Consider the following 13,531-nt stretch of genomic DNA (forward strand, 5'->3'; position numbering starts at 1 on the left):
TGTGCAGAAGCTTTTTATCTTCATAAGGTCCCAGTAATTCACTTTTGCTTTTAATTCCCTTGCCTTTGGGGATGTGCCGAGTGAGAGATTGCTACGGCTGAGGTCAGAGAGGTCTTTTCCTGCTTTCTCCTCTAAGGTTTTGATGGTTTCCTGTCTCTATGCTTTATTTCCTATTGGGGTGCCATATTGAGAAAGCCCAAAGGATTGTTTCTGGCTTGGGCTCATTGTAAACCATTTTCTTTGCTGTCACTATATGTGATGGGTCCCTGGGGCCACACATGGGCCTCACATTGATACTCTTGGAGACTTCTGACAGTTAGATCCATATGGCACTTGCCTACTTCACATCTGCTCCAGTCAACAAGTCCCGTTACTTGCCCTGTGATCTTCCCACTGAAGATGCTCTTTCTGATTTCATCAGGTTTTATTCACATGTTTGAAATGTAGTGTTCCAGTGCTCTCTTAGCAGCACATATACTAAAGTTGGAAGGATACAGAGAAGATTAGCATAGCCCCTGCGTGAGGATGGTATGCAAATTCATGACGCTTTGAAAGTTAAGTGTTCTTAACTTTCTTTGATGAGTGAAAAATACAGGGAAATTTGTTCCCCCCACCTTGGAGTTACCCCAGTGAGGATGAGGGACTTCAGGGACTAGTAAATGAAAATGGAACGAGCTCTTCTAAAGCTAGGGTATTAATGCTAGCTCTACTGTTAACTTGCTGTGTGAATCTGGGCAAGACTCACACTCTCTCTGGTCTCAGTTTCCTCATCTTTTCAGTGAAGGGTCTTTCGGGATCTTCTAGCTCTGGTATTCTGAGAGTCTTTAATTTGGGAAGTTGGCTAGAGAGCTAGAGATCCCTTTTCTGAAGAAATATACCTATGCAGAGAAATGCTGCTGTTGTAGAAGGAAGCGGTTTAGGAGACAGGCCAGAATTGGGGAAGGAGGTTAACTTCTCAGGAGACAAAGCCCCATGTGTGAATCAGTGACTCATCACAGATGACTAATTCGTCTTATCAGCTGTCAGTTCTAAAATATGTCCCATCAAATATTGATTGAATAAACTATTGAAGTCCCGGTTGCTAACCTAGACAGGGGCATGGCAACTTTTAAAAAGAAAGTTCAAGACGCCTAGGAACTGGCCCATTTCTGCTTCTGAATTAACATTCCTGGAGTGCTTCTGTTGGTCTCTGATGGATACCAGAATTCGCTTAATTTTCCCCATTCTTAAGAGGTTCAACTCAGAAGACTAGAGACATTAGGCATAAGCATGTGTGGTTGTATGGTGGGATTTTGGCAACCAACAAGAAGACAGCCATCCACAAATAAATGTTCTAGAAAAGGCAACCACAGAAATGTTCATTGGAATCACAAAGGACACTTGCTTGGGATTCAATCTGTTCTTCATTCTGTCTATTTTTGACTCCATGATGCACTGCTCTCCAGCAGCAGAGCCTGGAGCCCTTGCATGGGCAATTCCACATCCGTGCATCCCAGCCTGTGGCCCCGCCCCACAGCCACATCTGGCACTCAGCCCTGGTCTCCTTCCCATTCTCTTTGTTTCACCATAGTAATATCATAGATACTGTAAACCACACAGTGATGTAGTGGGGTCCCTTTATCATCTATTGTTCCTTGGTCTCTTACTCTCTTCTGGGTCCCTAGCATTTTGGTTTCCACTGAATTCATCAATTTTCTTGTTTTTATCCTCATAACACTGCCACGAAGTAGTGGTAATGATGCCCATAATACAGTTGGGGGAACTGAGGCTTAGGAGGTAAAGTAACTTGTTGCCCCCAATGACCCCAAGTGACCCAAGTGAAGAAGTAAGGGGTGCCTGGCTGGCTCAGCAGGTATAGCATGTGACTCTTGATCTTGGGTCCATGAGTTCAAGCCACACATTGGGTGTAGAGATAACTTTTAAAAAAACTAAGTGAGTAAGTATTTCAACTGGCTCTAATGCCACCGCACTTTCTCAAACATCTGAACAAAAGCTTAGTTTAAGTTCAAAATTTTGAGACGTGATATTCAGTGAAATCACACTGAAGTTCACCTCAGGATGCAGTTGGGTGGGGGGGCTCTTCCCTCCTCAGCCCCCACCAGCGTCTCCTCAGGAAGCAGAATAGCAAGTGTGCCATTGTGAGTGGGCCTCGTGGCTCGGAAGCCTGCCCCCCTCAGGTTCTGTCTGGAAGTACAGGCTCCACTTTAGGCTCAGTTCCTTTTTCTCTTTCTGAAGCCCTTTGCTCGAGTGCTCTTCCTTGACTGTATACACCCCGAGTCTCTGCTGCAAACAGTATGTTGTTATATAAAAGGCTCCCAGCGCACTGATGAGGAACCTGGACCTTAGAGTCTGACTGACTGGATTTGAGCCCCAGTTCTGCATTTGCAAGTTGTTTGACCTTAGACACAGTGCTGCTGTCTGGACTTGAGTTTCCTCACCGGTACCCTGGGGATAGCAATGCCCATCTTGAAGGGTTGTTGTAATGTGTAAAGATCATATGCTCTTGTGAAGTGGCAACTACAGTAGGTTGTCAGTAACTAAGAGTGGTGCTTTTGTTGTTGTTTTCTCCTCCATCCTTCTGGAACAGGGTTTCTTAATAGCAGAACTACTGATGTTTGGGCTGGAGAGTTATTATTGTCGGGGAGGCTGTCCTGTGTATTGCAGGATCTTTAGCAGAATCCCTGGCCTCTGCCCAGGAGATGCCAGTAGCATCATCCCACCCCCAATTTGACAATCAAAAACGTCTCCAAACATTGCTGAGTGTGTCCCCTGGGCCCAGCCAAGAACCACCCCTCCAAAGGCTGAAATTACAGGTGTTGATACTAAGATTATCCCCCCATCAAGTTGCTTCAGAACACAGAACCCCGAAAAGATTTATGTGGCAAAAAAGACAAGAGGTAATACATGCTGGCATGGATGTGGAGAAAAGGGAACTCTCGTGCATTGTTGGTGGGAATGCAAATGGGTGTAGCCACTGCAGAAAATAGTGTGGAGGTTACTCAGAAAATTAAAAATAGAACTACCCTATGATCCAGTGATTCCACTTCTGGGAATCTATCCAAAGGAAATGAAAACACTAACTCAAAAAGATAGCTGCACCCTCATGTTCATAGCAGCATTATTTACAGTAGCCAAGACATGGAAACAACCTAAGAGTCCATCCGTGGATGAATGGATAAAGGCAATGTGATATACATATATGGAAGATTAGTCCACAATGGAATATTATTCAGCCATAAAAAATGAAGAAATCCTACCATTTGTGACAACACAGATAGACTTTGAAGACATTATGCTAAGAGAAATAAGTCAGAGAAAGACAAATATTGTATGATGTCATTTATGTGTGGAATCTTCAAACAAACAAAGAACAGACAAAACAGAAAAGCCCAAAACGTATTGGAAAAGAGATTAGAGTTGTGTTTACCAGAGGCAGAGGGTGGGAAGGAAGGGGAAATTGGAGGAAGGTGGTCCAAAGGTACCAACTTGCAGTTATAAGATAAATAAGTCCCAAGATGTAATGTATAGCACGATGACTGTAGCTGCCTCTGCTGTAGGATATATAGGGAAGTTTGTTAAGAGATCCTAAGAGTTCTCATCACAAGGAGAAATAGTTTTCCTTTTTTCTCCTTTCTTTTGATTGTATGAGATGACGGATGTTAGTTGAACCTATTGTGATATTCATTTCACAATATATGTAAATCAAACCATCATGCTGTATGCCATAAACTTACACAACGACATATGTCAATTATCTCTCAGTAAAACCGGGGGAAAAAGATTTATGAAGATAGCATTAATGATTTTCAGTGCAGAATGACAGATGTTTCAGTTGCTTATAGGATAAGGCTTCTCTCAAGCAGTGAACCATGAAAGTCAGTTCTGAGTTAAAAAGAAATGATTGCCTTTTTGTGTGCGTGTGTGTCCAATGCTGCACTGTTTTTGCAAAGGCAATGATTTTATGACAGCTCATAAAACCATAGAATCTTAGAGTATACATAATTGAAGGGGAATCTGGATCAACCCCTGTCTGATACTTGAGTTTGCAATGAACCCAGTGAGTGGGAGTCAGTACATAGTCTCTCTCAAAGGCTAAAAGTGACAGGGAACTCACATCCTTGCAAGGTAATACCCAAGTCCACATTGGAACAGCTCTCACTATTACACAGGATCCTTCTTTGGGATGACAGTTACGTTCCTTGCAATTTCCATTGGTTCTCTGGTCCCTGCCCTCTGGGGCCACATAGAAAAGTCCCTCTTCACAGACTCTGAGGTGTGAATGCTTATGGTTTGTGGTTAGCTCTGGAAGCTGGGACAGGTCGGGGGGAAACACTTCCCTGTTGTGCTCAGCATGTCAACACTGCCCACGTGTCTCGTAGAGGCCATAGTGGAAGAGCCTACTTCAAGAGCCTACTGTGAGATCCCAGGCATCTTGCCTTACTTGGGTTTTGTAGGCTCCATTATGATCGCCTCATTACTGGTCAGGTAAATTCTGTTCAAGGGGTCCATAATAATGGAGATAGCAGGAGAATTTTGTCCATCCACTGAGACCACGTAAGAGCCACATTTGGGGAATGCTTGTATTCCCCTTAAAACAATTGCTATAGTTGAAGAAATTGTGCAGAGCCAGCTTTTCTGATGGCTGGTCCCATACTTTCTGGTCTCCCCTGATCTATCCTCTACAGAAAGTTCTCCCTCTGAAAATCACATTTTTCTGCCCCCTAGCCAGCAATATGGTCCCTTGTGACCTCTCTATATTCTTGATGAAACTAAAATATCAGGTGTCCTGTTGATATTTCCTTCCTTGCTTTTCCCTAATTGTGCGTTGTGAAGGCAGTGCATGGTCTCTCAGATCCTTTTCAGCGAGGACAGCCTACGATCTTACGACATGGAGTCCTGACGGTGGAGTCTGGCGGCCGTGGTCCCGTGGCCATGGGGATGCAGGCGGGCTCTGACCTGGGCAGGGAGCAGACACGTGTAGGCAGGCTGGCTTGACGCTCCATCGTCGGGGCCTAGAGCCAGGTCTGTGTCCTAGCCACAGCCCCACCTTGTATCCCCTTCTTCTCTGAGGCCCCAGAGAAGAGTTCAATGGGACCTGAGGCTGCTTGAGACTTGTCACTGCAAGTCCTGCCTCCACCGGCCTTTCCAGTTTCTCCTTCCCCTCACCTCCAAGCTCGAGACCTCCACTGAGCAAGTGGGAGACGAGGTGGGCAGGTCCATGGCCATTCTAGGACCCCAGTTCCCTAGCACACTCGTGCCAGGAAGCTAGAGGAAATGATCCCCTTCTTTCTCCCACCCTAAAATCAACTTCTGCCCGTCAGGGATTCTTCGATTCTCTTACCCAAGGTGTACACGTCAGCAGTGGAAATTTCAGGCCGGCTGAGAGGGAAGAGGTGCACAGTCATAGGTGAGTTAGGCTGGGACCCGTTTATTGGGAGGGATTTGCCTACATCCTCGTGTCTGTCCCTTTCCTGAGAAACTGTTTTTAGCACACTTGGAGCACATGTGCGGTTACATTTGCAACATGAATGAGTCAGGTTTATTGTGCCCACGGATTCTTTCTTCTTTATTGAAGTATAGTTGAAGGCTCCTGTGGAGCCTCAGCTGGGAAGATGCAAATGGCTGGTTACTCAAGGGGCTGCGCTCTGTCATCACCTAGAGATTTCTTCACTCGCATGTCTAGGGCCTGAGCTGGAGTGACTCAGAGGCTGGGACTAATGTGCAAGGCCCCTCCACGTGGCCTGTCCACAGACTTGGCCTTCTCAGCACAAGGCAGCTGGGTTCTGACCGGGAGCTCCCCAAGGGAGAGTGTCCGGAGGGCAGGCATTACAAGGGACCCAGCTGGAAGCGGCAAGACTTCTTCTGTCCTGGCCACTCGGAAGCATCATAGTATCACCTGTGCTGTATTTTGCTGGTTTCACCTCAGCTATGAAAGCCAGCTCACTCATAGAGAGGGGAATTAGACTTTTATCTCTTCATGGCAGTGGGCCATCACTTGGAAACACCACTGGGTGAACTCCAACCTGCTTTGCTCCCTCATCCTTTCGCAGAAGCAAGCTGTACGAGAATGTGCAGTGGCCCTGCCCTCTTCTTGGTCTCCACACACCTCTTTCTTGTCGGTCATCCAGGTATTCCCAGTCTCCCCCATTTGTACATAATCGCAGGAAAAGCCAGACGAGATGTGAAGCTTTTAGAGGCAGCTGGGGAATCCAAAATTATACATGGGAATCATCAGTTACAAAATTGTAGGAAAGGTCTGATCATGGATGTTCAAAAAGGGTCTATAGGAGCATATAAGGGGAGGGGTACTGCACACTCAGATTAAGGAGTGCAGGGAAGACTCCCTGGAGAAGGTGATGTTTGAGGAGAAATGTTATGTGGCTGTTAGACCAGTGTTTTCCTCTTTTTTCATTCCGTTCCACTCCATCCCATCCCATCCCATCCCATCTCATTCCATTTTGTTGATTCTTAGCTAGGATGTAAATTCTGTGAGAGCAGAGGCTTTATTGGTTACCCCAATATTAGTTTTTTGAGGCTTCTGTAACAAATTATCACAAACCTAGTGGCTTAGGACACCAGAAATATATTTGCTCACGGCTCTAAAGGCCAGAAGTCCAAAATCAAGGTGTCTGCAGAGCTGTGCTCCCCCCAAAAGCTCTAGAGGAGGTCCTACCTTGCCGCTTTCGGCTTCTGGTGGCTCCAGGGGTGCCTTGGCTTGTATCTGTGTCCCTTTGGTCCCTGCCTCTGTCTTCATATGGCCTCTCTTCTCCCTGTATTTTCTTCTCTTCTGTTTCTTATAAGGACACTTGTCATTGGACTTATGGTCCATCCAGATAATCTCAGGTGAACTCATCTCAAAACCCTTAAATTCGTTGCATCTATAGTGACCCTTCTTTTCAAATAAGGTTACATTTGTAGGTTCCAGGGCTTAGGGTGTGGACATATCTTTCTGGAGGCCACCATTTAACACACCAGATCCACTGTATGTATCCCAAGCGCCTGGAATACTACGTGTTGCCTAGTAAGTTGCTTAATAAATATTTTTCAGCTTAATAGATCTGCCTCGGCCTTAGATCATCCATGGGATTGCCATGAGACTCAAAGCCAACAAGTCCATCTAGAGATGGTACAGAGATGTGGTTATGGACGTGAGCATCAGCATCACACTTGCTGGGTTCCAGTCCAGAGGCTCCACTTGCCTCCTGTGAAATCTTAGGCAAGTTCCTCTAGCTTCTCTCTACTTCAATCCACTCTTCTATGAAAAGGAGCTAATGATAATGAGACGAGCTTTCTTGGGTAGTGGTGGTAATTAAGTTAATATATGCAGAGTGCTTAGAAGGATCTAGGACTTGGTACCCAATAGATTCTAGCTTTTGTTACAAAAATAAAGTAATGATGTGACAGTAATCCCAATTGTTTGATTTTACCTGATCCCCTCTCCACTTTCAGAAACAGCAGAGAGGGATGCCACCCCCCTAAGCTTAGCACGTTGTTTCAGACATATGAGTCCGGTGGTGACTTGGAAACACCAGACCTCGCTGCTGACAGGTCCAGCGCAGTAGAGGGAAGTGGGGCTGAGAGCACAGCCCTGAAAGCGGAGTGGCTGCTCCCTGACAAGCGTGAGAAGTGGCTTCTGTCCCCAGGGCAGCTGCTGGTCTCTCAGGTTCCATCCTGCTCTGTGATCAGCTCACGGGTACCACCCTGAGGCCCTCAGCAGGAATTTTAGGGCTGCTCAGCCCGCCCAGGACCTGTCAGCTAAGGCAGAGGATGAAAAAGAACAACACCAAGGGCAGAAGAAGTAGGACAATGTGATAGATGGATTTGAGAAGAATCCAGATCAGTTGTGGGGCAGACCCGGTTGAATAGGGTGAGAGGCTGGAGTTATCTCAGCAGGTTATTATTATTATTTTTTTAAAGGTACTTTGTGCTTTCCAGTTGCTTATTAAAAAAAAAAAAAAATCATGCAGGTTATCTGAGTGACGCCCTGCTCGGGTCCTTAGGAGACCTGCTTTGTTAGAGAAAAATGGCTAAACCCGATGCTGTTCAAAGTATAGTCCATGGACTGCTTCTGGTCACACAACTGTTTATTACCAGTCTATGAGAAGATAAGGACAGAAATTGCTGGTAAGGTGTTTGGACACTTTCACAGCAATTTGACATTGCCATGGCCACCAGGAAGGTGATGAGTGGACCTGTCTCACCAAACAGACCAGTTTGGGTGTTGTCACACTCCCTTGGTGAGTTGCATGTGTTGTGAGCCAGCTGCTAGCACCGGTGTGTGATGGGTGGAGGTAAAACCCTAGCCCCTGACCACAGAGAGTCTGAGAAAGCTCCACTAGGACCCAGATGGCAGAGGGATGAAGATGTGGCCCAAATCACATTTTTTTTCCCTACATGTTTAAATATGGCCATTGCCATCTTTGTGTATCATTTATCTTTAGATTCAGAAAAGAACTTGGAAAGTCCTTAGAATAGCTCCCTCCCCACACTTTTCAGCTTAAAGGTGAAGAACCTGAGGCCAGGACAGACCACAGGACTCTCAGAATGACCCAGTCAGTCAGTGATCTTCCTGGAACTAAACCCAGGTCCCCAGTGCTCTTTCAAAACTGCTGTTCTTTTCCAGTAGCTAATGCAAAAGCAAATTTCATTCCATAACAAGGAATCACAAGTTCCAAATTAATACCCCAGAATGATAGGGTTTTCTTGGGTGCAGCCGGTTTATGAACACAACACAGGTCTTCCATACGGGGTAATCTGCTGGTGCCATGGTCTTCTCTGTTAAAGCAAAGAACAGGAATCTAAGACACTGACATTTTGATATTAGCCCCACAGATGTCTTAGTTTGTGTTCTTGAGAAAATCAGTTAATATTCCGTCTGAATCTGCAAATAGGAGCAACAATAAAATTTGCTCTCCTTGGGAACATCTAAGAATTTTTGTCAGGCTATAAAAAGAGGCCCAGAGAGATGATTTGTCTGGGAAAGCAGAAGTAAAACTTGGCTCTCCATTCTGTAAGACTCTCCATGGCTTAAATAAATCGTGTGGATCTGGGGGAGACCCTTGGCAATTGGCTTGTTCAGCCCTCTGCCTTCAGGTAGGACTATATTTACACCATTTCTGAGTGATGCACTTTTCACCTGTTTTTCAGGAAGGGAAGGGAGATTCTACAACTTTGGCGAGCACTGTCATGCCAAAGGTATGACAAAAAGGTATGACAGTGCCAAAGCACTGTCAGGAAAAGCGAGTGGCTTTTCCTTTGGCGAGCACTGTCATGGCCATGATGGTATTAATAGTCAGGGAGGAAGTATGGCTTCCTCAAGGCACAGTCCCTACTGGTTGAGAGTCAGAAGGGACATTTTCATATGTCAAGGATGGTGGCACATAGGTTCTCAGCGTGTCCTGCAGCCAGATGCAGCTCTGATAAAGAACATGATTAAGATGTCCTCAGGCTTTTCTTCAGACGTGTAATCACACCAGCTTTCAAATGTCCTGACTGGAATTTGCCCCAGCCAACTTTTGCTTCACTTAGTAATTAGCCTCGAGTTCTTCTCGCCACTCCTTAGATGTGAATCCCATGCCAATAACAGGCAATGTGGATTTTCCACAAGGTTTAAATATTCACCACTCAACCTTTTAGCACAGAGAACTGAGGCCAACCTGGCATCCTCCACAGGAGACAGAGCGGTGTGGGGACAACAGTAGACGTTCTCACTGGATTTGAATCTTCACTTCCCCACCTTTGATGGCCTCAGACTAGTTACTTAATATTTTTTATCTCAGTTTCCTCATCTGTAAAGTGGAGATATTCCTACGTATACTTTGAGAATTTTGAGGATCAAATGAGTTAGCACATTTGAAAGGCTCAAAATAGAATCTAGCCACAGTGGTAGCTGACATTATCTGTCATGACCCAAAGCCTGTGTTTGCTTCAAACAAATGGAATGATTCTCAGACCGAGTTTTTTCACTGCCCATTTATTGGGGAGGGGGGGGGACTTAATTTGATTCCCAATTATGTTCCAAATCATACTCGTTTTGTTCAACATAAAAAGTAAGTATAAGTGCACAGTTGTGGTTTCTTCTTTTGTAAGGGGAATGGGAATGATTCCATATTTCCATTTTAGAGGTGACCTTTGTGCCACAGCCTGCTCACCTCTCACCAAAATTCCACTGTATTTGCTGCCAGCTCATTCAGGAAGATGGGGGCATGTGGAGGGGCCCACTTACTGTTTAGGTGAGATGTTCTTTAATCACTGGCATATGGGAATTTGCTTTAAAATAAATTATAGGTGATCACATTCACAAACCAAAAAGATTTGTGATTTGATCAGGTAAAATATAATTTACTTACCTGTCTTAGGAAATCTATTTGTGGTTGTCTCTGATCTCTCAAGAGAATTAATATGGACACATTGAAAAAGGAATTTAAACTAGAAGTCCACATAAGCAGTGGTGCCCTACTTCCTCTGCAACAATTATACCCTCCACACCTGCCCCAGGTCTTAGCAATATCAAGGTTAAGCTCCCGATATTCCAAGTAAAAGTACAACTTCACCCATCCACACAAAGGCGCATACACACTCCTGGTCTTCAAGTTTTCTTTCCATACCATTTTAAAGATGAGGAAACACCTCTCAAAAGTCCTCTCTTTCTCAGCTACTTGAAGACGCATTTTACAGAGTGCTAAATTCATGGTTCTGCTTTTATGTATGTTAGAAATATCTTTTGCCTGGACTAGTTTACGTTCACATTCATAGAAGCCATTTAGTGTTTCCTTTATTAGGATGTACTCGACATTGCTTGTCGAATTATTGCACCTTTTAAAAGTCATTCGAGAGAATAAATTTTAGGAGTCTTGGTAAGAACAAGACAATACTGCATTAAAGCACCTAGGAGTGTGCAGCTTACTTTGGAACAGCCGTTTGGTTTTGTTGGGTTTTTTTTTTTTAATTTTTTTTAAGTTTATTTATTTTGAGAGAGACAGAGTGCAAGCAGGGGAGGGGCAGAGAGAGAGAGGGAGAATCTCAAGCAGGCTCTGCACTGTTAGCGCACGAACTCACGAACCATGAGGTCATGACCTGTGCCAAAATCAAGAGTTGGATGCCTAACTGACTGAGCCACCCCGGTGCCCCGAAGCAGCCATTTGTTATAAAATATTCTTCTCCTCTTGTCTGAGGGAATAAGTTCCCTCACACAAACTCCATTGACTCTGCACGTCCCCTGCCTTCGCTGACTATCCTGTCTCTCTTCCCCTTCAGCCACATACTTCTTGGAACAGCCATGCATGCTCGGGTTCTCCACCTCCTCACCTCCCACTCACTGTCCTACTACATGTACTCTGACCCTGCACTTGCCAAATCACCAGGACCATCTAGTGGCCAAGTGTGATGAAGACTTTAATCCTCACCTCAGTTGACTGTTGAGCATCAGGTGAGACTTCTGAGTGCCCCTATTTCTTAAAACACCCTCCCTCCTTGGTTTACTTGCCATGATAATATCCTTGATTTTCTACTTCCTCTTTCTCTGTTGGTCCTCAAAATGTTGGAAATGTTGGTTCCTTGAGGTTCTTGTCTCTTTTTTTTTTTAAGTTTACTTATTTATTTTGAGAGAGAGTGCAATCATGCATGAGAGGGGCAGAGGGAGAGAGAGAAATAATCCCAAGCAGGCTCCATGCTGTCAGCACAGAGCAGGACGAGGGGCTCAATCCCATGCACTGCGAGATTGTGACTTGAGCCAAGATCAAGAGTTGGATGCTTAACCAACTGAGCCACCCAGGCGCCCCTTTCAGGTTCTTGTCTTGATGTTCTTCTTTCTCACATTCTCTCTGAGTGATAGCATCTTCTGAAATACGTTCGTTCATCCCACTTTTGTTTTTCTCCTGAGCTATCCATACAGCCATCCACCTCCTGGCCATATCCATTTGGATTTCTTCCAACACCTAAAATTCAACAAGTCAGAAATTGAACTGTTTACTTTCTCTAATTTGTTCCCTCTCTTTGGTTCTTAATTTCATTGAAAACCACCACCGTGCACCCAGTTATCCAAGTCTAAAAGCAGGGGCAGAATCCTTAATTCCTCTCTGCTTCTTAATTCCATATCTATTCAGTAATTTTATATCACAAACATTTCTCTCTAAGTTTATTTATTTATTTTGAGAGAGAGAGCGAGCACACATGTGCATGAGCAGTTGAGGGGCAGAGAGAGAGAGAGAGGGGGGCGGGGAGAGAGAATCCCACACTATCAGGCCAAGGCCTACATTGGGCTCAAACTCACGAACAGTGAGATCATGACTTGAGCCGAAATCAAGAGTCAGACACTTAACCGACTGAGCCCCCCAGGCACCTCTATATTACAAATATTTTTAGAATCCTTCCACTCTTTTCTGTGCCCACCACTGTGACACTAGTCCAGGCCACCATTATCTTTCATGTGGATTGCTGCAAAACCCTCTCATCCAGTCTCTCTTCCTCTGGCATTGTGTCCTTTTAACCCAAACTCTACCCAGCCACCAGAAGTATTTTGCAGAAGTTATATCTCATGGTGTCACTCTCCAGTTTAAAAACCTTTACTCATTCCCCTTGGACTGTAAGATAAAGTCCAAACTCCTTAATATGGTTTAGAGGACCACTTATGATATGGCCTCTGCCCACTTCTCCAGCCTTATCTCTCATAATTGCCTCCACTTCCTTCTATTGCTGACTGCCCCAGTACTCTCTGCAGTTCTTTGGAGGTACCAAGCTCTCTCTGGGTCAAGTTCTTTGTACATGCTGTCCCTTCTGCCTGGAACACTCTTTAACTCCTCTTGACTTGGCTAGCTCCTACGGATCCTTCAGGTCTCAGTTAAGACACCACTTTCCCTGAGCTTGGACACTGGTTCAGTGTCCCCCAGGGACACTTTTAGCCCATAACTTACTGTAGCAGAGCACACATGAAGTTGTGGGGTGTTTTGCTCTATTCTCCTCCAGCTTCAGCTTCCTGGAGGCAAAGAGAATGTAGTGTTCACTTTTGTATTCACAGACCCTGGCGCGCTGCTGGGACAAAAGGGCTTTTGCTCATGTTTACTGGACGGAGGGAGAAAGGAAAGAAGGTAGCAGAGCGACATGCCCACAGTTGTTCTGAGTATCAGTGCTAGTAATACCTCTCTCTGCACACGCGTTTCCAACTGCAGGTTGTGCCTTTGTCTCTTTTACTTTGATTGACAGGTAATCGTGACATAAACTAAAGGAAGCAGACTATTTTCTTGACAAGGCTTCCATTTACCTAGAAGGATGAACAAGTACTGCTGTGAACAAACATCCACGCTCACAGCTGATTGCTCTGTAGTGGTTGACATGATATTCATTTGGAGCGAGATTATTAAATAGATATTCACTGAGCATCATACATAGCAGTGGCCAAGTGTTGGAGTTATAGAAAAGAGAACAGAGTCTTCTCCCCTGCCTTTATGAATCTAACGGTCTAGGTGCCTGACAGATGGCATATGCATGTGACAGGTGTTGGGATACATCATACCTGTTCTCAAGATGGTAGATG

The 13,531-nt window shown here is 44.9% G+C and overlaps 1 protein-coding gene and 1 non-coding gene across 8 annotated transcripts in view; both read left to right on the top strand.

Annotated features, from left to right (window-relative positions):
• Positions 1-13,531, top strand: part of PALM2AKAP2 (PALM2 and AKAP2 fusion) — a 443,327-nt gene that overhangs the window by 199,791 nt on the left and 230,005 nt on the right. The gene's annotated exons all lie outside the window — the stretch shown is intronic.
• On the top strand, positions 455-560 carry LOC125928356 (U6 spliceosomal RNA). The gene has a single exon (XR_007459646.1). It is a non-coding gene; the product is annotated as a U6 spliceosomal RNA (small nuclear RNA).

The sequence above is a fragment of the Panthera uncia genome, chromosome D4 (genome assembly GCF_023721935.1).
Source record: "Panthera uncia isolate 11264 chromosome D4, Puncia_PCG_1.0, whole genome shotgun sequence".
In the NCBI taxonomy this organism is placed as follows: domain Eukaryota; kingdom Metazoa; phylum Chordata; class Mammalia; order Carnivora; family Felidae; genus Panthera; species Panthera uncia.